Source organism: Lepisosteus oculatus, unplaced genomic scaffold (assembly GCF_040954835.1).
Source record: "Lepisosteus oculatus isolate fLepOcu1 unplaced genomic scaffold, fLepOcu1.hap2 HAP2_SCAFFOLD_40, whole genome shotgun sequence".
Classification (NCBI taxonomy): domain Eukaryota; kingdom Metazoa; phylum Chordata; class Actinopteri; order Semionotiformes; family Lepisosteidae; genus Lepisosteus; species Lepisosteus oculatus.
Window position 1 is genome coordinate 857,217 of NW_027167934.1, and position 23,427 is coordinate 880,643.

Genomic DNA, 23,427 nt, shown 5'->3' on the forward strand with positions numbered 1-23,427 from the left:
GCATCGAACAGACCCACTCACCTCTTAGTGTGGCGGGATCTGCACAGTGCATGTCGCAGCGCTCCCTGCTTTCACTTCAATATGCTTCCTGATGTCGAGTCGTGTGCCGTGCGGAGGCTCTGAAAGCGAGAGCAATGAAAAGGTGCACGACGCTGTGTTAGAAAACAGAGAAGTGAAAGGCAGTCCTTTCTCTAAGGAGGTAAAAGAAAAGCTACTCCCCGTCGGGGAATCGAACCCCGGTCTCCCGCGTGACAGGCGGGGATACTTGCCACTATACTAACGAGGAAGACATCACACGCTCCGACCCCCGGCATCGTGTCCCGACCCAGCGTGCTGGAAGGCGACGCGTGCTGTGATTCCTTTACGGAGCAGAAATGACAACCGAGGAGCCGAGAGATCATTTCAGCATTTCGCGTCTGAACGGAAAACACAAACGACCAACTCGGAATGACTTGCTTTGGACGCTTTTCAAAGCGTTCTTTGTGCACGACAACTGCGCCGCCTAGCAGATACAAATGGGTTGTACAACTTTGAAGTAGCAAATGGAAGAGGGCTAAGCCTCCTCTCTCTTAGCCCAGGTTCGATCTGTCTCCCAGAATCACCAGGGCGCACGCACACACACACACCCGTGCCGTTGAAGTACTCTGCTTCATTTCTAAGGGCAACTCAACATTCACTCCTACCCCGAGTGCAGAAAAGACAGCGTCTGCAGCAACAGCAGCTCAGGTCTCTGCACAGGAGCTAAGCTGCCCCCATCTCCTCTGCTCTGCGGCTCCTACGGAGTGGAGTCCTGCCTGGAGCCGTGTTTGCAGGCGGCGGCTCCCCGCACCCTGTCTGTGCGTCGTGTCCAAGAGCTCCTGGGAGGAAGAGAGAGCCCTCCGACTCGGGGGCTTTTCCACGGTCTGTGTGAGGAGGGGCGGGTGTGTCCAGCAGCTTATCAAGCGGAAGCCTGGGGCGGCGGAGAGCTGTGATCGTGCAGACCTTGAGGTGTCACCTCTTTGTCTGCTTTCCCGCCCTCCCTCCACCCAAGCTCTGCTCCAAAGTAGCCCGGCAACCCCTCACACCTGCACGTGTCACAACCTAAGGTGTGGTCATGAGACACCCATGGGGTGTTGTTCTGTTCTTGCTAATTGTTTCCTGCCCGTCGCAGGCAGGAGTCCATGCGAGGAAGAAGCGCTGGACAGAGCTCAGAGGGCGCACCTGGGTGGCTTTCCTTCTGAGTGACGTTCCTGCAACACTCTCCCGCTACTCTTGGTGCGCTCATGCCGCAGCACAGGAAGGCTGGAGCAGGTGGCTGTGGGCTCTGTGCACCGCCGAAATAGCTCAGCTGGGAGAGCGTTAGACTGAAGATCTAAAGATCCCGGGTTTCGGTGTTTTGTTTCATCGCGCCCTTTGTTCCTCTCTCCAGCGCCCCCTGCCTAAAGTGACGCGTCCCTTTCTCAGCCCGAAACGCAAGCGAGACACCAGCAGCAGTCCCTGCAGGTTTCCGTGGTGTAGCGGCTATCACGTTCGCCTAACACGCGAAAGGTCCCCGGTTCGAGACCGGGCGGAAACAGCCTCGTTTTGCACGCTCCTGTACTTCACAGAGGTATTGAGCGACCGGTCATTTGTTCCCAATGTATTTCCGGTGCCTTCATGCACTCTTGTACCAAACGCACGTTCCTTCTGTATGCGGAGCCGATCATTTGCAATTGGGCTGTGCCGACAGATCAGGACGAGCTCTGTCGGCTCAAAAGCAGCGCAGGACCTGCAACAACAACAGAAAGATTAGCATCCAGCGGGGGCTTCTTAGTGAGCCCAAGATCTCATCAAGAATCGGCTCCAGCAACAGGGCTGGGCGCATTGTTCCATTCTCCGACCACTCTCGGTGTAAACAAGTCCCTCCTGGTCTCTGCTTGAATTGCACTTTCCTGCGTTTGCTTTGGTGTAACTGGCTTCCCCTGCATGGGCGAATGTGAAGAAGATCCTTAGTAAGTCATTGAAGAAACCCGAGAAGAGGTCGGAGTGGTCTCTGTCGTTCATCAACGATCCAGTCAGGCAGTACTCCTCTGTAAAGCGCCGTTCGTTCACATCAATTGGCTTTTTTTTGCCTTCATTCGTGCAAGTAGTAAAAGCAGACACCCCTATTCTGCCTTGACCCGGATTCGAACCGGGGTTGTTGCGGCCACAACACAAAGTACTGACCACTATACGATCACGGCGAGTTACCGATACACACGTGGCAGGGCGGAAAAGGCTGTGCTCTCTTCGTGTGACATAATTCGGGAAAGTCCTGACGTTGCATTTCAACTGAGCCCCAGTATACATCGACCCTTCGACACTCTGAGTGACAACTCTCTTGCGTGTTTTCTCATATTTCTGTAGTTTGCTTGCATGATGTCCGGAACAGAAGGGTTGTGCACTCCCATATGGTCTAGCGGTTAGGATTCCTGGTTTTCACCCAGGCGGCCCGGGTTCGACTCCCGGTATGGGAACGTGTAAATTTTGCCTCCTGCTTTCCAAAAGATCAGCACTGTGTACGAAGGAGCCGCATTAAAACTACTCAACGTGCAAAACGTGCGAGAAGAGGGGGCGCTTGTTTCCAGCCGAAACTTCTCTCGTGTGAGACGAGCTGACCATCGCTGCAGGAGGTGGGAGGGTCACTCTGGTAGACAGGGCTGACCTTCGGCAATAGGATTTATACTCTCCAAGATGATATTTGCACTTTCTGGAGAGGCGATTTTCTCCACTTCAGTAGCCCGATTTCGTCGATTGCGTGGAGAGGGCTGTAGAATGTGGCGCCATCTTTCCTGCTCCGTCCATGACAGGCGTGCTGGTCTCTGGAGAGACAGCACGGTCCATCAGCGCACCCCAATAAAGGCACTGGAAGCAGCTGAATCGCATTGGCGAAGCTCAGCGCTGGGCCGCTGGGCACATCTGACCACAGTTTCCGTAGTGTAGTGGTTATCACGTTCGCCTCACACGCGAAAGATCCCCGGATCGAAACCGGGCGGAAACAGACCAGACTTCTTCTGTCGCCACGCACAAAAGGGGATTGGGGATTCGCCTAGTGCTGTGATCGAACAGACCCACTCACCTCTTAGTGTGGCGGGATCTGCACAGTGCATGTCGCAGCGCATCCTGCTTTCACTTCAATGCGCGTCCTGATGTACCCCGGTCTCCCGCGTGACAGGTGGGGACAGGTGACAGGTCCTGTACTAACGAGGAAGACATCGCTCTCCGACCCCCGGCATTGTGTCCCGACCCACCGTGCTGGAAGCCGACTCGTGCTGTGATTACTTTACGGAGCAGAAATGACAACCGAGGAGCCGAGAGATCATTTCAGCATTTCGCGTCTGAACGGAAAACACAAACGACCAACTCGGAATGACTTGCCTTTGACGCTTATATACCTCTTAGTGTGGCGGGATCTGCACAGTGCATGTCGCAGCGCTCCCTGCTTTCACTTCAATGTGCTTCCTGATGTCGAGTCGTGTGCCGTGCGGAGGCTCTGAAAGCGAGAGCAATGAAAAGGTGCACGACACTGTGAAATAAACATTAATAAACGCATATATAACGTCGAAAACACATCTAACACTAGGAGTATACAGCACTCTGCACAGTGTACGAAGTAAATTATTTTCGCAGTAATTAATTATATTTACTATATTTATTATACACGTGTAAATTAATTACTGCGAAAATAATTTACTTCGTACACTGTGCAGAGTGCCGTATACTCCTAGTGTTAGATGTGTTTTCGACGTTATATATGCATTTATTAATGTCGTCGATTTTACGGTTGCAATTCGACGTTGATTATACGTCGAGGCGACGTATATATACGTATAGCCGTATTTTCGGCGTGAATATACGTATATTCGACGAATCAATGCCCACAGCTTGGCATACAAGGGTTTTGCGGAGGGGTCTTGCCACCTGCCTGAAAAAAAAAACAGTAAAATGTTTGAGTGCCTATAGAGTTTCTATTTTTATTTTCTTGAGAAAAGTTGATACCATTTCCTGGAAACCCCGTCCCCCATCAGTGCGCGGTGCCCGGGGAAAAATCTGTAGGGGGGCGTCTGATATTCTGAGCGGGGGTGATATTTCGGTTGAAACGGAGCTGTACGGTGCAGCTACCCAAATGAAATCTCGCAGCTATGCCATTAATTAGTGCTTTATGATAGAAGATATCGACTAGCAATCTGGTATTTGCGATGAAGTTCAGTTTCACATTTTTCGTCACTCTCACTGGAGAGTATTGCCTGGAGCGAAAAGTACCATAAGCGTTCATTTTTGCAGCTACATGGACGTTCTGAATTGTTAAGAAAAAATGTTGTAAAACCAACAGAAAGCACAGACTGCTATAACTAGTCCTAGTTATATAACGATTTTAAGTATAATGATAAACTACTGCAAGGAATCGGTCCACCTGAGCAAACAGGATCGTAATGTTGACACTCAATAACGACACTGATATGTGCAGCTCCTGGACGGATAGCCCTCCTGCCCATCAAACAGACTGAGTGACTGTTCGTGTCATTTAGTGTTGTCTGACCATTGACAAAGTACAACTATTTTTTAGGGCGCAAATTAAGTTAGGTAAATCTTTTTGCCCAAAACTGAAGGGGCAACATTCCCCCCTCCCCCCGTGATGCCAGGCCTGTCCCCATCCTATTCCATAATGTCATTATATATAATACCATACAACAGTGACCGATCCTTACTAACTACATGCGTTAAAATTGCACATCAGCTCATAGCAGGGGGCACATAGCCGCGATGTATTATCAATGTTATATTTCAACCATAATATCGACAACATTAATAAACGCATACGTTGAGAAAATATCGAACCCAGCATATTTTCCGGTTATATACCACAATGCATTGCTAGTATTCGTTGGTCACAATTTTGGACACGTTTTTCAAACGTAGAAGTATATCCGCAAATATCTCAGCAATCCTCTTTTGACGAGTAAGTATGAACAATAATAATACTATCTGAATACATACAGATCTTTCTTAATATTATTTTGATAAAAATAGTACGTGAATAAGCAAAAAATGGCACATAAAATAGTGTGAATGGGGAAGATGACACAAAATTGTTTTGCCGTTTCTCTATTCTTATTCTATGTTGTACTTTCAAACTTTGGGTACTCTTTAATTAGGACAGACTTTATTGCTCAACTGCTATGATGCAAGCCAAATTTTATACATTTATTTCAGTTTTGAGCTTAGTAAACCGTTCACTTTTTAGATTATACTAAAGAAGATAATCATCATTTATTTGGGAAGTAATATTATACAATTTTCTCCTAGCTGCGGTGCTGAAGTCCCACCCTACATCAACAGAAAAAGAAATAAAGGAGCATGCAATGTGTTACTTGAAGAATGCATATGAAAGACGGGGGGCCAGGAGATCTGGACACTGAAAATAATAGGTTTTTGGTTCTAACTGTTAGGACAATTAGACAGGGTTTGCAAATAGTGGACAAAAATCGTCTTAACTTCCATTGTAATATTTTTTTTCTTGGAAATATAGAAGTTGTACATTTTAAAATGTATATTTGAATCAAAATGTGGTTTTGAGTTAGTGTGTTAATGTAATTAGTTTTGTGTTTGTCATTACTATACTGTATATTGCCATGTTACCAGAATTTGTAGCTGAAGTTTAAGACTAGTTGTGTTTTTTATGATTATTGCCCATATGTTGATTGTTGATTGATTGTATACAATGTATAATTTGAAATACATATGTTTCAGGTGTGAATGTGTATTTTCAGAATACATTTCTAAACCTAATCATTGGCTTGGTTTACTTGTTTCTACGCCTATAAAATCTATCTTTGATGTATAATAGACCTCTACCCATATACGTATAATAGACCTTTAATGTTATCCGTATAACAGACCTCTACCCATATACGTATAATAGACCTCTAAAGTTATACGTATAATAGACCTCTAAAGGTATACGTATAATAGACCTCTAACCATATACGTATAATAGTCCTCTAAAGTTATCCGTATAATAGACCTCTAAAGTTATCCGGAACTCCAACCATATATGTATAATAGTCCTCTAAATTTATCCGTATAATAGAACTCCAACCATTTATGTATAATGAACGTCTAAACATAGACGTATAATTGACGTATAACTTTAGACGTATATTAGAATTTCATTCTAGACGAATTGTAGACCACATTTAGACGTCTAAGGTATGCGTTTAATAGACGTATATTATACGTCTTTTGCCCACTGGGACTACTGAATGGCGTAGACCTGAAAATAAAACTCACGCGCAACAGAGATGCTTTCTGCTTAATGAACAACATCGGAGAACACAAACTGAGCGTACTCTCTGCATCTTTGTTTGTGAACGCCGAAGCACTCCTGACGGTCGCACCACTAAATACCTAAATACCCCATAGACCGCGTACAGATGAAAGTCTTCAGCCTGCCTGCAGGGAGCCATGTGTGTAACCAAGAAAACCTCTTTCTCGGACAGTTACCCAAAGTGGTAATTTTGGGGTTTGTGGACAAAGCGGCATTCAGCGGCAGTTTTACACAAAACCCCTTCAAATTTAAACACTACAACATTAACTTTCTGGCTCTCTACACGGACGGTGAACAAATCCCGACTAAACCGCTTCAACCGCTTCAACCAGACTTCCAGAATGGACATTGCGTCGGTGAATATTTTAATCTGGTGGAAACATCCGGGAAGCCTCTGAAAGTCTTTTTTTGTGTGTAACAAAGTTGCATTTTCATGTCCGGACGGGGAGACTTTATCATTCCGACATGAAGCCACCCTTAAGTCCTCTGAGGCGTGTCTGTCTGCAAGGCTTGTATTTTGGAAATGTTTTTTTGAAACGGAGAACGACTTTGAAATAGGCTTCCGCCGGCGCCTCGCGATCCAGGTAAGATTGTAGCAAGAACGCAGCGGTGGCGGGGTTTGCTGTAGTCGTGGCCGAGTGCTTAAGGCGATGGACTCGAAATCTATTGGGGTCTCCCCGCGCAGGTTCGAATCCTGCCGATTACGTTGTCCACCTCCTGTCGTTGTGTTCTGGCGCAAGCAAAGAAGCGCACCTCTTTGCTGTTCCTGGTGGTTTTAAAACGCCAAATCGCTTGTACCCGCTGCCTTGGAAATAAATTCTTCAGCGTCTGCAAATGGCATTTTGCAGCTGGAAGCAGATGTCGACGCGTTTTGCACAGAGCACCAAAAAAGCGTCTTTTTTGAAGGTCCAGGCACTGAGCATTGGTGATTTAGTGGTAGAATTCTCGCCTGCCACGCAGGAGGCTCGGGTTCGATTCCCGGCCAATGCAGTAGCTTTTGCAGCGAGCGGCTCCATCACTTGCATCCCCTTGCAACTTGCAACTGAAAACCCACTGAAGCTAAGCAGGTGTGAGCCAGGTCAGTACCCGGATGAGGGTGAGCTACAGGGAAAAACAAAGCTTCCAGCTGGAAGCGGTGTTAATGGTGCCGGCGGGGGGGCATTCACCCTGAGGTCTGTGCGGGTCCCAATTCCCCAGCATAGTGACAGAGAAATAAACATATTTTGGCAACTTTGGTCACCCCCATTTAACTTCTGGGGCAGGAAAAGCACACTTTTCAAAACTTGTTTTTCAGCTCGAAATAAACGTATTTTTTCAAACCTTGGAATCCCAATGTAGCTGCCTGGCTCATTAGAGCCCACTGAGTCAGCCCTTAACCCCACTGTGCAGAAGCTGTCAAAACGGGTTTTTCAGCAGAAATAAACACGTTTGGGCAACTTTGGTCACCCCCATTTAACTTCTGGGGCAGGAAAAGCACACTTTTCAAAACGTGTTTTTCAGCTCGCTGTGACCTCTGTTTTACATCTCATCCAAAAGACAGCGCCCTTTTACAACACAGCGTCTCTGTCACTATCATAAGTGACTGCCATCATAAGAATATGAGTCCAATATTTTAGAATATAGTCGGAATGACTTCTAACCTTACCTGTGGTGTCTTTAATCCCTATTGCTCAATGCATGGTGTACGTACTGCATAGATGTGTCTTGAGAATGAGGAATGGGCCCCTGAGACCGTCATTTACCTGTTTCACAAATGATCGTATTTTACTAGAGATTCTGTTTGGGATTCAGATGTGCATTCGGACAGCAATCCCTTTCAAGAAATGATACGTACTGGATGAGGTCAAAGGTGCTGGAACACTGTATTTAGGATGTGTTTGCAGTGATTGTGTGTCTCCTGCTTCATCGCAGTGATATATAGATGTGCTCCTGTAATTTATTGGTACATGCCCAGGGCAGTAAGCAGTCTGAGGATTTATTTCCAGACGGCATAGAGCAGTGAAGCAGTGAAGTAGTGCAACACACTGGATCATTATATTATTAGAATCTATTCTACTTAAATTATTACATTATACACAATTTGAGTTCATTTTAAAAAGTAAAAGGTAATGAAAGGAATGCATTTTCATAAGAAAGATAATACCGATATGCATGTGATAATCTTCCTTATATCATGTAGTGCGTCAGTTGGACACTTTGTGGGCTTGAAATACAAAGCAAATCATGTTCTATGGTACAAGTTAAATACAAAACGTAAGCTTTTATTTTAATTAGATTTGTTTATAAAGCATAAGCAATCATTTATTACATTAATATATGTGAAAATGACATTTTAGCATCATAATATTACATAAAGGTCTCTAGCTTCAACACAGTGATATATATATATATGCTCAGTGATTTATTGGTACATGCCCAGGTCAATAATCAGAATGAGGATTTATTTCCAGACGGGCTACAGGTAGTGTTGTGAAATACTTCAACACACTGGATCGCAGATTTAGACCCCCTGCACTCTTACTCCTTAAAAACCAAAGAAATGAAGATATGTAGCAATCACATTGTAACAGGGGTGACAGTGACTTAATGCTTATACTAGTGGACTTTTGGTACCTTTAGGGTACGGTGTTCCCTGAAGGGCTCTCAAACCCCGCATTTCAGATGCCTAGCTGTATCACTGATGTGTTGCACCTCAGAATCACTTTTAACCTTACCTCTGGTATCTTTAATCCCTATTGCTCAACGCATGGTGAAAGTATTGCATAATTGTGTCTGAAAATGAGCAATGGGCACCTGAGAGACTCATTTGCCTGTTTCACAAATGATCATATTTGACTAGAGATTCTGTTTGGGATTCAGTTGTGCATTCTGACAGCAATCCCTTTCAAAAAACGATACATTCTGGATGAGGTCAAAGGTGCAGGAACACTGTATGTGTTTGCACTTATTCTGTGTCTCTAGCTTCAACACAGTGATATATATATATATATGCTCAGTGATTTTTTGGTACATGCCCAGGGCAATAATCATTATGAGGATTTATTTCCAGATGTGCTAGGGGTAGTGTTGTGAAATACTTCAACACACTGGATCGCAGGTTTAGACCCCCTGCACTCTTACTCCTTAAAAACCTGAAGCGTCTGGCGTCTCGCCGACGTCGAACACCCCCCTCAGGCTGTACTCGTACTCGGCTAACTGCTGTGGAACCCTGTGTGAGAAGCCGTTGGCCACGGTGACGGCTGGCGACCCACGGACGCCCCACTATCGGCCGGCTCCAGCCCCAGCTGGTCCTCTAGAGCCTCCCCACACGGCTCCTCCTCCCGGGCCTGGTAGGGGGCCAGCCGGTCTTGGTGCAGGACCACCACTCTCCCCCGTGTTCGCAACCGGACACGGTAGCAGACCTCGCCCACCACCCAGAGTACCTCAGCGGGCCCCTCCCACGACGGCGCCAGCTTAGGGCTGAGGCATTTGCGGCGGCGCGGGTTGTACACCCAAACCGAGTCCCCGGGCTGGAAGGCAGGCCCCCTGCAGCGCAGGTCGTAGTGCCGCTTCTGTCGGACCCCCGCCTGTGTCAGGTGGGTCCATGCAAAGCTGTGCACCTGCTGCATCCGCTGCCGCAGGTCCCATTCGTAGTCCGGTCCAGCCAGCGGTGCCGACCCGTCTCCGGGCGACGGGCCGAAGACCAGGTCCACCGGGGTTCACATTTCCCGGCCCAGCATGAGTGAGGCTGGGGTGCACCCGGTGGATTCCTGGACCACGGTCCTATACGCCCAGAGTGCAAGGGGGAGGTGGCGGTCCCAGTCCCGTTGGTGCCGGGACACCAGGGTGGCCAGCTGGGTGGTGAGCGTACGATTAAACCGCGCCACCAACCCGTTGCTCTGGGGATGCAGAGGTGTGGTCCGCGTCTTAGTGATCCCCAGGCACTGGCACACTCTGGCGAAGACCTGGGACTCGAAGTTACGCCCCTAGTCACTATGTAACTCCTCCGGCACCCCCAGCCTGGCAAACATCCCCTCCAGCAGTGCATCGGCCACCGTGGGGGCACTCTGGTCCGGGAGGGCGTAGGCCTCCGGCCACTTCATAAAATAATCCATGGCCACCAAGACGTAGAGGTTCCCGGCCTCGGTGCGCAGAAACGGGCCCAAAACGTCCACCCCCACCCGCTCCATAGGAGCCCCCACCTGGTGTTGTTGGAGGGGGGCCCGAGAGCGCTCGGGGGGACCCTTCTGCGCCACGCACACTGCATACGTTCGGCAGTACCACTCCACGTCCCGGTGGCAAAGACCCCAATAAAAATGGCCTCGGAGGCGCTACAGGGTTTTTTTACCGCCAAAGTGCCCCACGCCCGGCTGGCCATGCACTGCTCGGAGCACCGCCCCGCGGAGCGACCAAGGCACCATCAGCTGCCACCGTACCTCGCCACTGGAGGGTACCCGGCACCCCCGGCGCAGCACCCCGTCCTTTACCTCCAAGGCCTCCCACAGGGCGCAGGGGGCCTTGACGGACTTTGGGTGTGGGGCGAGCTTCTCTCGCGTAGACCGCACTCCGGCTACCACTCCTAGCATGCCCAGCGGTACTACGAGCGCCTAGGGGCGCTTCCTCCTCACCACCAGGCGAGGGCGTTACAATACATAGAATATGCATGTAAAACGAACAGATCTTATCGAGAGGGTTATCAGAATACAAAAGGTATATATTCAGTCAGTTACAAAGTGTTACACATATCAAGAGGACATACATTCAGTATATCATTCATTTAGACCATTTCATAAATGAACCTGGTAATAACTTCTACATTAGATACTGAAAACAAGTACATAACTCTTAGGAATTAAATTGATATCAACTGGTTGGGATAACAATTGAATTCGCGAGCAGTAATGCAGTGAAGTTGAATACTCATCCAATCTCTGGGGATTCAGATCTCCTGTGGGCACAAAGAAACAGTTGCAGGCTTGTTGCTGTCCAATCCGTGCTCTCTGTCTAGGTGCCAGGCTGTGCTGTGCGGGTTGCGACGGTGCGCTGCTGATGCTCACTGACCGGCTAGTTAGTGTTGGCTTTAACTAGCAAAGTTTGTGCACAGGAGAAAAGATGACTGTGGGTCCCAGCAAGTCAAGAAGAAGACCGGTTCGTTCCTGATGAAGAGCTAGTTCTGAATAGTGATTCAACTGTCCACAGTTCCGACCTGTTCACGAGGCCTGCTGCTGGTGCTAACCTCGGGTGGATCCTCTGGTTACTCTCTGGCAACCTCCGCTTTAGACTCTTAGAACAAAGGAAAGTTCTGGCACTCGGACACACTGGCCGTTCCGTGGTTGTCCGGGCTGAGTCTCAGGATGGTCAGGAGGCGCGCTGTGAGAATGTCCTGCCCTTGGGAGCCTTCTGCTCCTGGGCTGTCCTGCCCTGGAATTCTCCTTTGAATTCCCTTTAGAAAACTCCACAGAAATCTCTACTGAATTCCCACTGAATCTCTCAGGCTCTCTGTGTTGCCTGTTTTTACCTGGAGGAACTTCAGCTCGTTGATTGGCTGAAAGTTCCATGGGCATCAGAGTCCCACGTGGGTTACTCGGCCCTACCAGTCCCTGATTGGTTGATCAAGGTGAGATATGAGTCACTTACTCCTGACACTTAGGAATGCAGTCCAGATGTCCATCTGGCACTCCCTAGACAGATAGGCGCCAATGGATGACCATTGATCATGATAGCCAGGCTTAGCTAAGTGCATCCCCCTTTGGGAGCTGTCCCTTATCAAGGGAAACCTTAAATCAGCCTGCATGAATAGTTTCTCTGTGGCTGCACCACAGAGATGAACAGAGAGATGAGGCCTAATTTGGGAAAGCTCAGAAACACTTAATTCTTTCTTATTAATAAGCCTCGCCGCTACACCGCCCAAAGCACTTCTAAAACAGGAGATTCGCGTTTGGGAAAACAGGTCTACGGGTCTGAAACCTGCTCCACGGAAAACAGCTCTGTTGCGCTTTTGATCAAAGGGAGATTCGCTGTTCTTACTTTTTGATGACATAACACCCAAAGGGGCTTCTTTGGAGCTGGATTCCAACCAGCATCCTTAAGTTTCTTGGCAGTATCCTTTACAGTCCTCTGTTCGGTCGACAAGGGACTGAAGGGGGCAGCTTTCCTCACACATACAGTGCAATGTACTGTAGTGTTCCCCTTAATTGAATTCGCAGTTCTGCATCAAACCTCTAACTCGTTTCCTTAGCTTGGATTTAAGCCACGAAGCAGGCTTCTACTGTATAAACGTCTAGAGGAATCACAAACTATTTGAGAGGCCACCATCCCAGGGGGAACTGACAAGTCTATCCCTAAACACCTAGCGCAGTCTCTCGAGAGACCGTCAAAAATCGCTTTCTCCGTTTGCGTTGCAAGTAAGTGAAAACGCGGTCTCAACCCAGAGCCACTTGGCAGCAGCGGCACGTAAATACCGTTACTGTTACTGCTCGATACCGACGTTAGCCTACTATACCATGTTCAGCCACCGCTAGAAAATGCACGGCTCTAGAACCGGAGCAAATGACAGGAGGGCCAACGCCGAACGGGCACACGTGTCAGACATGGAGCGCGACGAGGATGGGATTCGAACCCATGCGTGCAGAGCACAACGGATTAGCAGTCCATCGCCTTAACCACTCGGCCACCTCGTCGAGGGATCTGGGCTGTCCGGACATGGGTTGGCGCGCTCCAGATGATCTTTTTCTTTTTTTTCCCTCGTACTCGAGGGTCATTTTCCTGTTCCACGTGCGATTTCAACATTTTCCTTGGGAGATGCCAAGCCAGGAATTAATTCTCCAGGACCTTAATTCTCTTCTCTTGCAGCCTGAGATCATGTCCTTCTTTTGGCTCCCTCCAGTTCTGATAAAAAATCTCATTCTTAGATTTGTTAATTTTTGCAGAGAAAGCCAAAGAGAAACGCTCACAACACTGCAGAGCTCTGCTAATTGAGGTACTGTCAGAGAGGAGCAGGGTGACGTCATCCATGTATAGAGATGTCTTTACCTCTCCTCCCCCACTTCCAGGCACTGGTATCCCATTAATGGCCTGATCCTGGCGCAAGGCACAGGCTAAGGGCTCCGTAGCCAAAACGAATAACAAAGGGGATAATGGGCAGCCCTGCCTCACTACTGAACAGACTTCAAAGGGGTGTGATCTATTGCCATTAACCATTACTCTGCTGTTGCTACCTGTGTACAGCAGGTTAATCCACTTTCTCATGATGGGGCCAAACTTCATGTGCTCAAGTACCGATGTTAAGTACTGCCGGTTTAGGCGGTCAAAGGCCTTTTCTAGGTCTACACCTAAAACGCACAGAGGGAGGGAGCGATCCTCTGAGTACAGACAGACATCCCTCAACAAGGCAAGGTTGTCGCTCATCAGGCGTCCTACTATCCCACAAGTCTGTTCTTTCCCTACCAGTGAGGCCACTACATTTTGTAGGCGCAGGAAAAGGGCTTTGGACAGGATCTTAGTGTCCACGCCTAACAGGCTGAGGGGTCTCCAGTTCTTTATGTCATTCTTTGCTCCTTTCTTAAACAAGAGAGAGATAGTGCCTTCTCTTAAAGAGTCAGGCAGCAATTCTGTCTTATAGCTTTCCTCGAATAGGAGCAGTAGCGGATCCTGAAGCAGATCCCAAAAGGTGCAATAAAATTCTTTAGGGAGCCCGTCAGCACCCGGAGTTTTCCCCTTCTGTAAGCTCTCCATAGCCTGTCTCAGCTCTTCTACTGTCAAATCCCTCTCAAGTACTTCCCTATCTTCTTCACTCAAAACGTTTTCTAGCTTTGAGGTAAAAAAATGAATTTCTTCATCCTTTACCTCTGTAGAGCTGTACAGTCTTGAGTAGAAGGCCTCGGTGCAGGAGAGGATAGCACTCGGCTCTGTTCTCTCTCGTCCCTCCTCATCAACTACACTTTCCATGACAGACTTGGAGCCTACCACTTTCCTGAAAAAGAAGCGAGTACACTTCTCATTTTCTTCCAAGAACTGCACTCTGCTTCTTAACAGCACTCCTCGACTACTTTCTTGGCTATGCTCCGGATGTCCTTTTTTAAAAGGGTGATATCCTCGAGCACATCGAAGCCACTGTGCAGCATCGTGTAAAGACGCTGCGGCTGCCTCTGTTTCCTGGCTAGCACTCCTCTCCGTCTGGCAGCAGCCTTCCTTCCCTCAGCCATGAAAAAGGCCTTTGTCCTCATCTTCACCTCCTCCCACCACTCTCCTACTGACCCGTACAGACACTGCAAGGACAGCCACTGTGATAGTTTCTCCTTGTAGCGGGATACTACCCCCTCGTTCTCTAGCAGCTTTGTGTTGAGTTTCCAGAGGCCTGGGCCAAAGACAGTCCCGCCCTGGAGTTCCACTCTACACCCTAAAGCCTGATGATCTGAGAAGAAGACAGGCTGAAGAGTGACCCCAACAACTTTCACTCTCTCTGAGACAAAGCAATAGTCAATTCTGGAGCTGCTATTCCTCCCTGACCATGTATATCCTGCTGTTGTGGGATATATACATCTATATGTGTCTGAGAGTTTAAAGTCTTGAACTAAGTTTTGCAGGGCCAGTGAGCTGGAATCCAATTTTATCGGAGAGCTAGACTGCCTGTCTGTGTGCTCTAAGATACAATTAAAATCCCCTCCCACTATCACGTCTGTGCTACTTAACAATAGGGGAGAGAGTGCCTTGAGTAGCTCCACCCTTCCTCCCACGTCAGTAGGACAATACACATTGATTAGCGGCAGGTTAACGGTCCCCCATTCCACATCCACACACAGCAACCTGCCATCTATGACCCTCTGAATACTTTTCAATTTGAAAGCCCATCCTTTGAAAAGAATGGCCACGCCAGAGGCTCTGTTGTTATTGTCCCCTGACCAAACAGAAGGCCCTTTATCCCACCTATCTTCAAAGCTTTTATACCTCTCTTGATAGGCTAAAGCACACTCCTGCAACATCAACACATCTCCCTCTCTCTGCTGGAGGTAATCAAAGACACACTGGCATTTAACTCTGTCATTGATACCTCTGGTGTTAAGAGAAATTATGTTTAGAGCCATATTACATAAGAAAGTGGAACCAGTCTTTACAAAACACATTTCTCTTCGGTCTCACCTGTTACCTTCTCTTTTTCTTTTTCTTCTTACCAATTTCCTGCCAGCCATCCTCTGAATGAGCCTTCATCAGGGTGGCAGCAGTAAAAGCGTTCACGGAGTCCATTTCAAGGAAGGGGGTAGAAGGAGGGGTGGAGGGGTTCCAGCTGTCCCCATCGCCATGCTCTCCTTCCTCCTCGCTCGGGGAGAAAACAGAGTCATTTTTCCTTTTCCTCAAGTCCAGCTCCTGGGAGCACCGAGGGGAAAGGGGTGCAGCCGATGCACCAGTCTCCTCTTCCCCCTCAACCACCAGCTGTTGCAGATCCTCCGTGATGGACTGGATGGAGGAGAGGAGGGCATCTGTAGCACTTGCAGAGTCTGAGAAAAGCAGCTCCGCTGAATCCTGGGTATCCTCGCTGGACCCGCTCCACCGGGGGGCCCCACACTGGCCCTCGTTCTGAGGAGCAGGAGTGGGGGAGGGGTCCTCGCTGTTCTCTGGGGTTTTCAAACCCTCGTGCTTGTCTGGTGCAGTCTGCGGTTGTGGGGGCGTAGTGGATTTCTCTTCCACCGGCCCCGGAGCCACAGCAGGACTGATCCTGGCTGGAGGCTGAGACTCTTTGTCCAACAAGGGTTCTTTGTTTGACTTGTTGTTTGCTTTGGCTTTTTCAGGCCGGTTTGGCTGAAACAAGCACTGCCTCATCCTTTCTCATTTTGAGTTTATAGGCGTAGGCGTGAGGGCAGTTCTTAAAAACGTGTCCTTCCGAGCCACATAAATTGCACTTTGGCAGCATTGAACAGTCAGAGGCTTAATGTCCCTGTTTGCCACAGGTCTTGCAGCATTTCACAGTGCAGGACGATGCCAGGTGTCCCACAGCACCACAGCGCCGACACACCTTTGGTTGTCCCACATAAAAAACATAGCCATTGCAGGCGCCCAGCTGGATTGTAGAGGGCAGGTGCCTTAAGCCTCCATTGACATTGTCCGGTAGCAAGCGAACCTCGAATTTCCTTGCTCCTGTTTTTATACCGTCAACATCTCTAACCTCAGTTCCATGGTGGATGGTGCAGTACTGCTTAAGCCAGGTGTGAATGTCCTCCGTCTTTGCCATTTCCGAGAACATAACAACCTCTCTCTCTGTGTCAGAGGCTGCAAGTTGATCTTCTCAAGGGCAGGAACTTTCCCTCTTTTTGCCTCAAACACATCCACACATTGTTCAAACAGAGAATAGGTAGCAAAAACAACCTCAAATGCTTTCTGACCTGGGAGAGCGAAGATGAAATACAAGTGCCGAGGTTCAAAGCCAAGTTCCTTCTGTAACACTTTTCTGCTGAACTGCATACGATCCATGAAGAGGTCATCCAAAAGCTCAAAACGTACAGCATTCTTGCGGGATCCAAAGGTTGCCATCTCAAACTGCAAAACAAACACTGCTTCCACAAAACAAGAAAACAATCCAACTACTCCAACTACAGGCTGATCAAGGTATCTCCCCTGCCAGATAAGCAGAGAGCCGCAGGCGATGAGCCCGGAGCTGAACGGGCCCCACTGGCTCGTTTGTAAGGCCAGGTGCATTGCCAACCACGACCGGCAAGGCAGAGGACTTGAAGGCGGCCTGGGCTCCTGCAGCTGTCCAGCCACGCACTCTGGTTTCTCTTCATCTCGTACAAATCTTTTGCCTTTTACTAAAGATTTCCATGGAGAGGAGCATGAATGAGTTCCATACAATTTTTGTGCTTCCCTGCCTTTGGGTGGGGCGCAGCTGGGCTGGTCAAAGAGAGAAAACAAAACCGCTCACAATCGCTCTTATTACGGCGACTGTGGCCTTCTGCTCTGCGAGTCCTCGGTCTCAGCCTGTCTGATTGGCGCTCTTTTCTTTGGGGGGCGGGAAGTGTCCGGCCGCAAATATGAAGCGTTACAGCAACGACATGCCATGAGACGATTGATAACGATTTCCATAGGATCCCCGCGGTTGCCTGGCTACCGTCAGCTTTGCGCAGTGGCAGTATCGTAGCCTGTGAGGTTTAGCCGAGGCGCGATTATTGCTAGTTGAAAACTTTTCCCAATACCCCGCTTCCGCCGGTTTCCAATACAATCGGCGAAAGCAATTTTTGAGCAAGGTGTTTAAAGACAGATTTTGTCATGGTAACATCATGGTAGAAAGAAACAAGCTTGTTACGTCTCAACAGAAACGCTCTTTAGCTCTTTCAGCGTTATGCAGAGAACAGCGTCTGTCGAGATCACTTTTGAGTCAGCGCGAAACGCCGTGTGCTGTCAGTTTGATTTCATATTGCTCGTAGCGGCGCCCGGCTTTTGTCTGTCAAACGTTAGGTTGCGCTTCTTCATGCTGCATCGTCGGCATGAGTGGAGCTCTTTAAACGTCTGTACTTACTGCGCCCCATAAGAAATTGTTTGTCCCCGTTCAAAAGAGATTGTGCGATGTCCTGCAGCGTTCACAAAGCAAACCTTTGACAGTTTGAAAAGAGGAATTTATTCTGCTTCCTGTGCGTGCAGTAGTTACAAAGTTGAACGTCTTTACACGATCTGCTGCAGTTTTCAGTGGGCGGGCTTTGTCAGATGGCTTTGAAAAACGCACTGTGTTTCGGCTCGGGAAACATCATGAGCAGTGTCCTGCATGTTTTCTGTGTATAGCTGTCTTTTAACGCATACAGAATTCATTCGAAATCATTGATTTCTCCAATTAACAAGGGTCCCTTTTTGAACCTGCGAGAAGCATTCTTTCAATGTAACAGATTTACTCCGAGGAAAGGCAGCATGACATTAAGAGTAGCTCAAGCTTTCAGCACCCGTATCGGACTGCGTGTATGCAGACACCGCTCAGAATCCCCTGTAAGATTCTCCCTCAATTCCGTTGTGCAGTGCTTTACCTCTTTCAAAAGGCTTCACTTTCCTAGTCACATTCCAAGACTCATCGAACCCGGGCTGTTTCCTCCAGCGGTATAGTATTGCAGTGAGACAGCACGATGCCTGCAAGACTATGTCACGCTAAACGCCACAGATTGTGTTTGTCCCTTCGTGTCAGTCGTCCTGCAGCCACGGGAAGTGGGACACAAACATGCTGCAATGCTTTCAGGACGTTTGGATTTGTTTGTGCAACATCCGAGAAGAGTACTTGTGGCTTGAATGTGAACTGTACGTGCCCGCCCCCTTTCCTCTGTAGTGCATGAGTTCCTCCCGGCATGCCCTTCGTCATTGTTCTGTCATCTTGTATTTAAAGGGTTGTATTTCTGCTGCTGAAAATAAGCAACGGTTTTCTCACAACGCCCTTTGTTCCCGACGGAGCCCTTGTCTGTCATGAAATTCTTTAAAACCTCAAGCTAGAAGAAGAAGACGACAAATATGAAGCGTTACAGCAACGACATGCCATGAGACGATTGATAACGATTTCCATAGGATCCCCGCGGTTGCCTGGCAACCGTCAGCTTTGCGCATTGGCAGTATCGTAGCCTGTGAGGTTTAGCCGAGGCGCGATTATTGCTAGTTGAAAACTTTTCCCAATACCCCGCTTCCGCCGGTTTGCAATACAATCGGCGAAAGCAATTTTTGACAGTCTCGTCAGAGCGCGACATAGTCTTGCAGGCATCGTGCTGTCTAACTGCAATACTATACCGCTGGAGGAAACAGCCAGGGTTCAATGAGCCATGGAATGTGACTAGGAAAGTGAAGCCTTTTGAAAGAGGTAATGTCGACGCTTTTTTTTTTTTGGCGTGGTACTAATAACGCCAAGGCTGGGGTTCGAGCCCCGTACGGGCCAGGTCCTTTTCTCCTCTCTTACAAAAGCTGTTAGGTTCCTTTCCGTGGTGAGATGGGTTGTGATGCAACGCTACCACATAGTGCCGACAGACAATTAAATGACAAAAATGAAGAGAGTTAAAGCAGCTGGAGAGGTTTTCTTACAACTTTTGAGCTGACACAGTTTTGGAAAATGTTTTCTTCACGCTGCACTGTACCACATAGGCAGCCAAGAGTCTCCAAAACAAAACAGCATTGACAGTCATATAATGTCCATTAACCCCGGTTTTAAACACAGTATCATGTCTGCCATCATAAGAATATAAGTCCAATATTTTAGAATATAGTCAGAATGTCTTCTAACCTTACCTGTGGTGTCTTTAATACCTATTGCTCAATGCATGGTGTACGTACTGCATACATGTGTCTTGAGAATGAGGAATGGGCCCCTGAGACATTTACCTGTTTCACAAATGATCGTATTTTACTAGAGATTCTGTTTGGGATTCAGATGTGCATTCGGACAGCAATTCCTTTCAAGAAATGATACGTTCTGGATGAGGTCAAAGGTGCTGGAACACTGTATTTAGGATGTGTTTGCAGTGATTGTGTCTCCTGCTTCAACGCAATGATATATAGATGTGTTCCTGTAATTTACTGGTACATGCCCAGGGCAGTAAGCAGTCTGAGGATTTATTTCCAGACGACATAGAGCAGTGAAGCAGTGAAGTAGTGCAACACACTGGATCATTATATTATTAGAATCTATTCTACTTAAATTATTACATTATACACAACTTGAGCTCTCAGCACCGTACTGAGCCCAGGTGTTTTTCTAAAGCTGTCAGGTGCAGTTCATTTACATGAAGGAAATCTCTTACTGGGTACGATTACAATGCAGTAAGTAGCACAGGCTACTTAGGGAGTAGGCTGATGTGTTTAAAAACGACCCGAGCCAGCAGGAGTCGAACCTGCAATCTCCTGATCCGTAGTCAGACGCGTTATCCATTGCGCCACTGGCCCTGGTGTGACACTGCAGGACTGTAACCCAGTGAGCTTAGCACTGCAACTAGTAAAATATTACCCCCGGTCCATTCTTTTCCAAAAGTGAGAAACACCTGTTTTCTACATTTTGTCTGTTTTAAAACCATATCTCTTTAAACCAAACCAAGAGTTTGTCTTTTGCACTGATATTCTGATTCATTTCGATTTCAAAGAAAAAAGAAACATTACCTTCCAAAGCATCATAAAATTGTCCCTTCCTCCAGACTCTACTTCTCTCTTGTAGTAGTACAGCAGACCTTTCCAGGTGAGCAGATCACAGAGTCCAAAATGAGCTTCCTCCATCAAGCAAAGTACCTGAACATGACTCTTTCATCATAAAAGCGCCCCTGTAATAAAGAAATTAAATCCGAAATCAAGAGGGCAGTTGCCTACTGAAGTTCAAGAAGTCATAAATTTTAACCTAGCAACACATTAAAGGCTGCATCTATACAAGTACGATTCTAGAAATGCTCACCAGATTACGTTTTAAGAAAGAACTGCGCCTCAGGTTCCGCCGAGATCTTAACTCGGATGGCAGGATTCAGAGTCTGGTGTGGAATGATGGCGCACGGAGGGTCCACATACTGTGGATCCCTCAGTGTTCTTCCGCGTGTTCAAACCGCCAGCGTGTGACTCCCCTGTCCCCGTGACCTCATTGCTCTGCTCTCGCCTCTGTGCAGCTGAGCCCGACTCATGGTAAAGTGGAAAAAAATATGCCCTCAACGTGAGATTTACTCTGGAGTGAGGATAGTTGTTACCTTCTTATCGTTGAAACGGATGTATGTGATATGGCGACTAGGTTCTTCTCCATTAGCAGGCTTAAGGTTAAAGAAAAAAACATTGCTGACTTCTTTTTTTTTTGCCAGCTGCGAGCGCTGATTAGCGAGGTTTGTATTTCATGTTTTGCAAGTTGCATCCATTTTAAGAAAAACAAGTCGTTCAAGACAGGAAATGAATACTTGCATTTAATTAAGTCTAGACGTATGCGGTTGTCCATAATGACCAGTTCTGTTTGAGAACACAGAACAAAAAAAGGCACCGCTGGGATTCGGACCCAGGATTTCCTGTTTACTAGACAGGCGCTTTAACCAACTAAGCCACGGCGCCCCGGAAGTGCTGTCCTTTTGCAGCCACTTGGACACACCACTCAGACACATCTGCATTCGGTGTGTGCTCCGCCTGCTCGCTGAGCAAGTTGCCACCTTTACATACAATAGCAACATCGACACCAAGAGAAAGGATGACAAATGGCTTTTATTGGACTTTTCATGTCCAAGGAGCTCAATGTGCTTTCTGTGTACAGCAGGGCCACTGAACTCCACACTGGCCACTGAACCACAGCAGTGGCTTGCTGGCTTGACATCTCCCAAGGAAAATGTTGAAATCGCATGTGGAACAGGAAAATGACCCTCGAGTATGAGGGAAAAAAAAGAAAAAGATCAACTGGAGTGCGCCAACCCATGTCAGGACAGCCCAGTTTTGTTGACGAGGTGGCCGAGTGGTTAAGGCATGGGGTCGAATCCCATCCTTGTCGCTCTCCATGTCTGACACGTGTGCCCGTTCGGTGTTGGCCCTCCTGTTCTTTGCTCCGGTACTAGAGCTGTACATTTTCTAGCGGTGGCTGAACATGTTATAGTAGGCTAACGTCGGTATCGAGCAGTCACAGTAACAGTATTTACATGCCGCTGCTGCCAAGTGGCTCTGGGTTGAGACCGCGTTTTCACTTACTTGCAACGCAAACGGAGAAAGCGATTTTTGACAGTCTCTCGAGAGACTGCACTAGGTGTTTAGGGATAGACTTTGTCAGTTCCCCCTGGGATGATGGCCTCTCAAATAGTTTGTGATTCCTCTAGACGTTTATACAGTAGAAGCCTGCTTCGTGGCTTAAATCCAAGCTAAGGAAACGAGTTAGAGGTCTGATGCAGAACTGCGAATTCAATGAACGGGAACAGTACAGTACATTGGACTGTATGTGTGAGGAAAGCTGCCCCCTTCTGTCCCTTGTCGACCGAACAGAGGACTGTAAAGGATACCGCCAAGAAACTTTAGGATGCTGGTTGGAATACAGCTCCAAAGAAGCCCCTTTGGGTGTTATGTCATCAAAAAGTAAGAACAGCGACTCTCCCTTTGATCAAAAGCGCAACAGAACTGTTTTCCGTGGAGCAGGTTTCAGACCCGTAGACCTGTTTTATTTGTAGGGCAGGGCGCATTCCCAAATGCGAATCTCCTGTTTTAGAAATGCTTTGGGCGGCGTGAAGTGAAAATAAGAAATGGGCTCCAGATGCACATGGAAGCCATCAAGTGTTTCATCCGAGCTGTTTCAAAGACTGCTCAAGAGCTTTCCTTTCACAGAGGTGCAATGATTAATGATGGGGGTGCACCCTTCAATGCGCCTTACGACTCTAGGGAGTGATTGAGACGATTCGTAGCGTGTGCTCATTTCCCTCTATTCCCCGTGTTGCAGTGGTAGGATGACGTAAATTTCTGCTTCGACACGTAACGGCGTTATAATCAAGTGCAGGAGCTGAGGGCTTTTGTTTTGTTTCTTTTTCCATGGCGTTTGTAAGCACGCAAATCAAAGGCAATTCCTGCGTCTAACAGGAATGTAAATGCTTTGGAAAGTGCAGTGTGGTGCAGCTTGTAAAATCCTTATCCACATTTGTGGTTTGTTGATGTTTGTTCTGTCTGCCAAAGCTGCATTTTGACATCCGGACGGGGAGACTTTATCATTTGAACGTGAAGCCAGCCTTAAACCCTCTGAGGCGTGTCTGTCTGCTGGCACGTATTTTGTCAAAGGTATTTTTTTTTTAACGGAGAGCGACTTTGAAAAGGTTTCCGCAGCCACGTCGCACTCCGTGTTAGATTAAAGGAGGAATGCGTCGATGGCGAACTCGCTGTAGTCGTGGCCGAGTGGTTAAGGCGATGGACTCGAAATCCGTTGGGGACTCCCCGCGTAGGTTTGAATCCTGCAGACTATGGCGTCTGCCGCACGTCTCCTTGTGCCTGCGCGGCAAAAGCGTGGTGCCGCTTCTCCTTTCCTGGTACTATAAAAACGCTAAATCGCTTGGCCCTGCTGCCATGGAAATGAGTTCTTCAGATAACCACACATCTTGCGTTTGCACCTCTGGTGTTCTACTTATGCCTTTGAAAACCTAATGAATAAAACTGAAAGAACCGACACAATATGTAGGTGCTCGTAAAGCACGCATTAA

The 23,427-nt window shown here is 47.8% G+C and overlaps 11 non-coding genes across 11 annotated transcripts; 8 read left to right on the top strand and 3 right to left on the bottom strand.

Annotated features, from left to right (window-relative positions):
- Positions 1–214: 214 nt before the first annotated feature.
- On the bottom strand, positions 215–286 carry trnad-guc (transfer RNA aspartic acid (anticodon GUC)). Its single transcript has one exon. It is a non-coding gene; the product is annotated as a tRNA-Asp (tRNA).
- A 1,196-nt stretch (positions 287–1,482) lies between these two features.
- trnav-aac (transfer RNA valine (anticodon AAC)) lies at positions 1,483–1,555 on the top strand. The gene has a single exon. It is a non-coding gene; the product is annotated as a tRNA-Val (tRNA).
- Positions 1,556–2,402: 847 nt separating this feature from the next.
- trnae-uuc (transfer RNA glutamic acid (anticodon UUC)) lies at positions 2,403–2,474 on the top strand. Its single transcript has one exon. It is a non-coding gene; the product is annotated as a tRNA-Glu (tRNA).
- A 451-nt stretch (positions 2,475–2,925) lies between these two features.
- Positions 2,926–2,998, top strand: trnav-cac (transfer RNA valine (anticodon CAC)). Its single transcript has one exon. It is a non-coding gene; the product is annotated as a tRNA-Val (tRNA).
- Positions 2,999–6,949: 3,951 nt separating this feature from the next.
- trnas-cga (transfer RNA serine (anticodon CGA)) lies at positions 6,950–7,031 on the top strand. The gene has a single exon. It is a non-coding gene; the product is annotated as a tRNA-Ser (tRNA).
- A 5,871-nt stretch (positions 7,032–12,902) lies between these two features.
- Positions 12,903–12,984, bottom strand: trnas-gcu (transfer RNA serine (anticodon GCU)). The gene has a single exon. It is a non-coding gene; the product is annotated as a tRNA-Ser (tRNA).
- A 4,075-nt stretch (positions 12,985–17,059) lies between these two features.
- Positions 17,060–17,176, top strand: LOC138228338 (U5 spliceosomal RNA). Its single transcript, XR_011185417.1, has one exon. It is a non-coding gene; the product is annotated as a U5 spliceosomal RNA (small nuclear RNA).
- A 230-nt stretch (positions 17,177–17,406) lies between these two features.
- LOC138228265 (U4 spliceosomal RNA) lies at positions 17,407–17,551 on the top strand. The gene has a single exon (XR_011185351.1). It is a non-coding gene; the product is annotated as a U4 spliceosomal RNA (small nuclear RNA).
- A 1,308-nt stretch (positions 17,552–18,859) lies between these two features.
- Positions 18,860–19,001, top strand: LOC138228220 (U4 spliceosomal RNA). The gene has a single exon (XR_011185306.1). It is a non-coding gene; the product is annotated as a U4 spliceosomal RNA (small nuclear RNA).
- Positions 19,002–21,248: 2,247 nt separating this feature from the next.
- Positions 21,249–21,322, bottom strand: trnat-agu (transfer RNA threonine (anticodon AGU)). The gene has a single exon. It is a non-coding gene; the product is annotated as a tRNA-Thr (tRNA).
- A 1,789-nt stretch (positions 21,323–23,111) lies between these two features.
- Positions 23,112–23,193, top strand: trnas-cga (transfer RNA serine (anticodon CGA)). The gene has a single exon. It is a non-coding gene; the product is annotated as a tRNA-Ser (tRNA).
- The last annotated feature ends 234 nt before the right edge of the window (positions 23,194–23,427 follow it).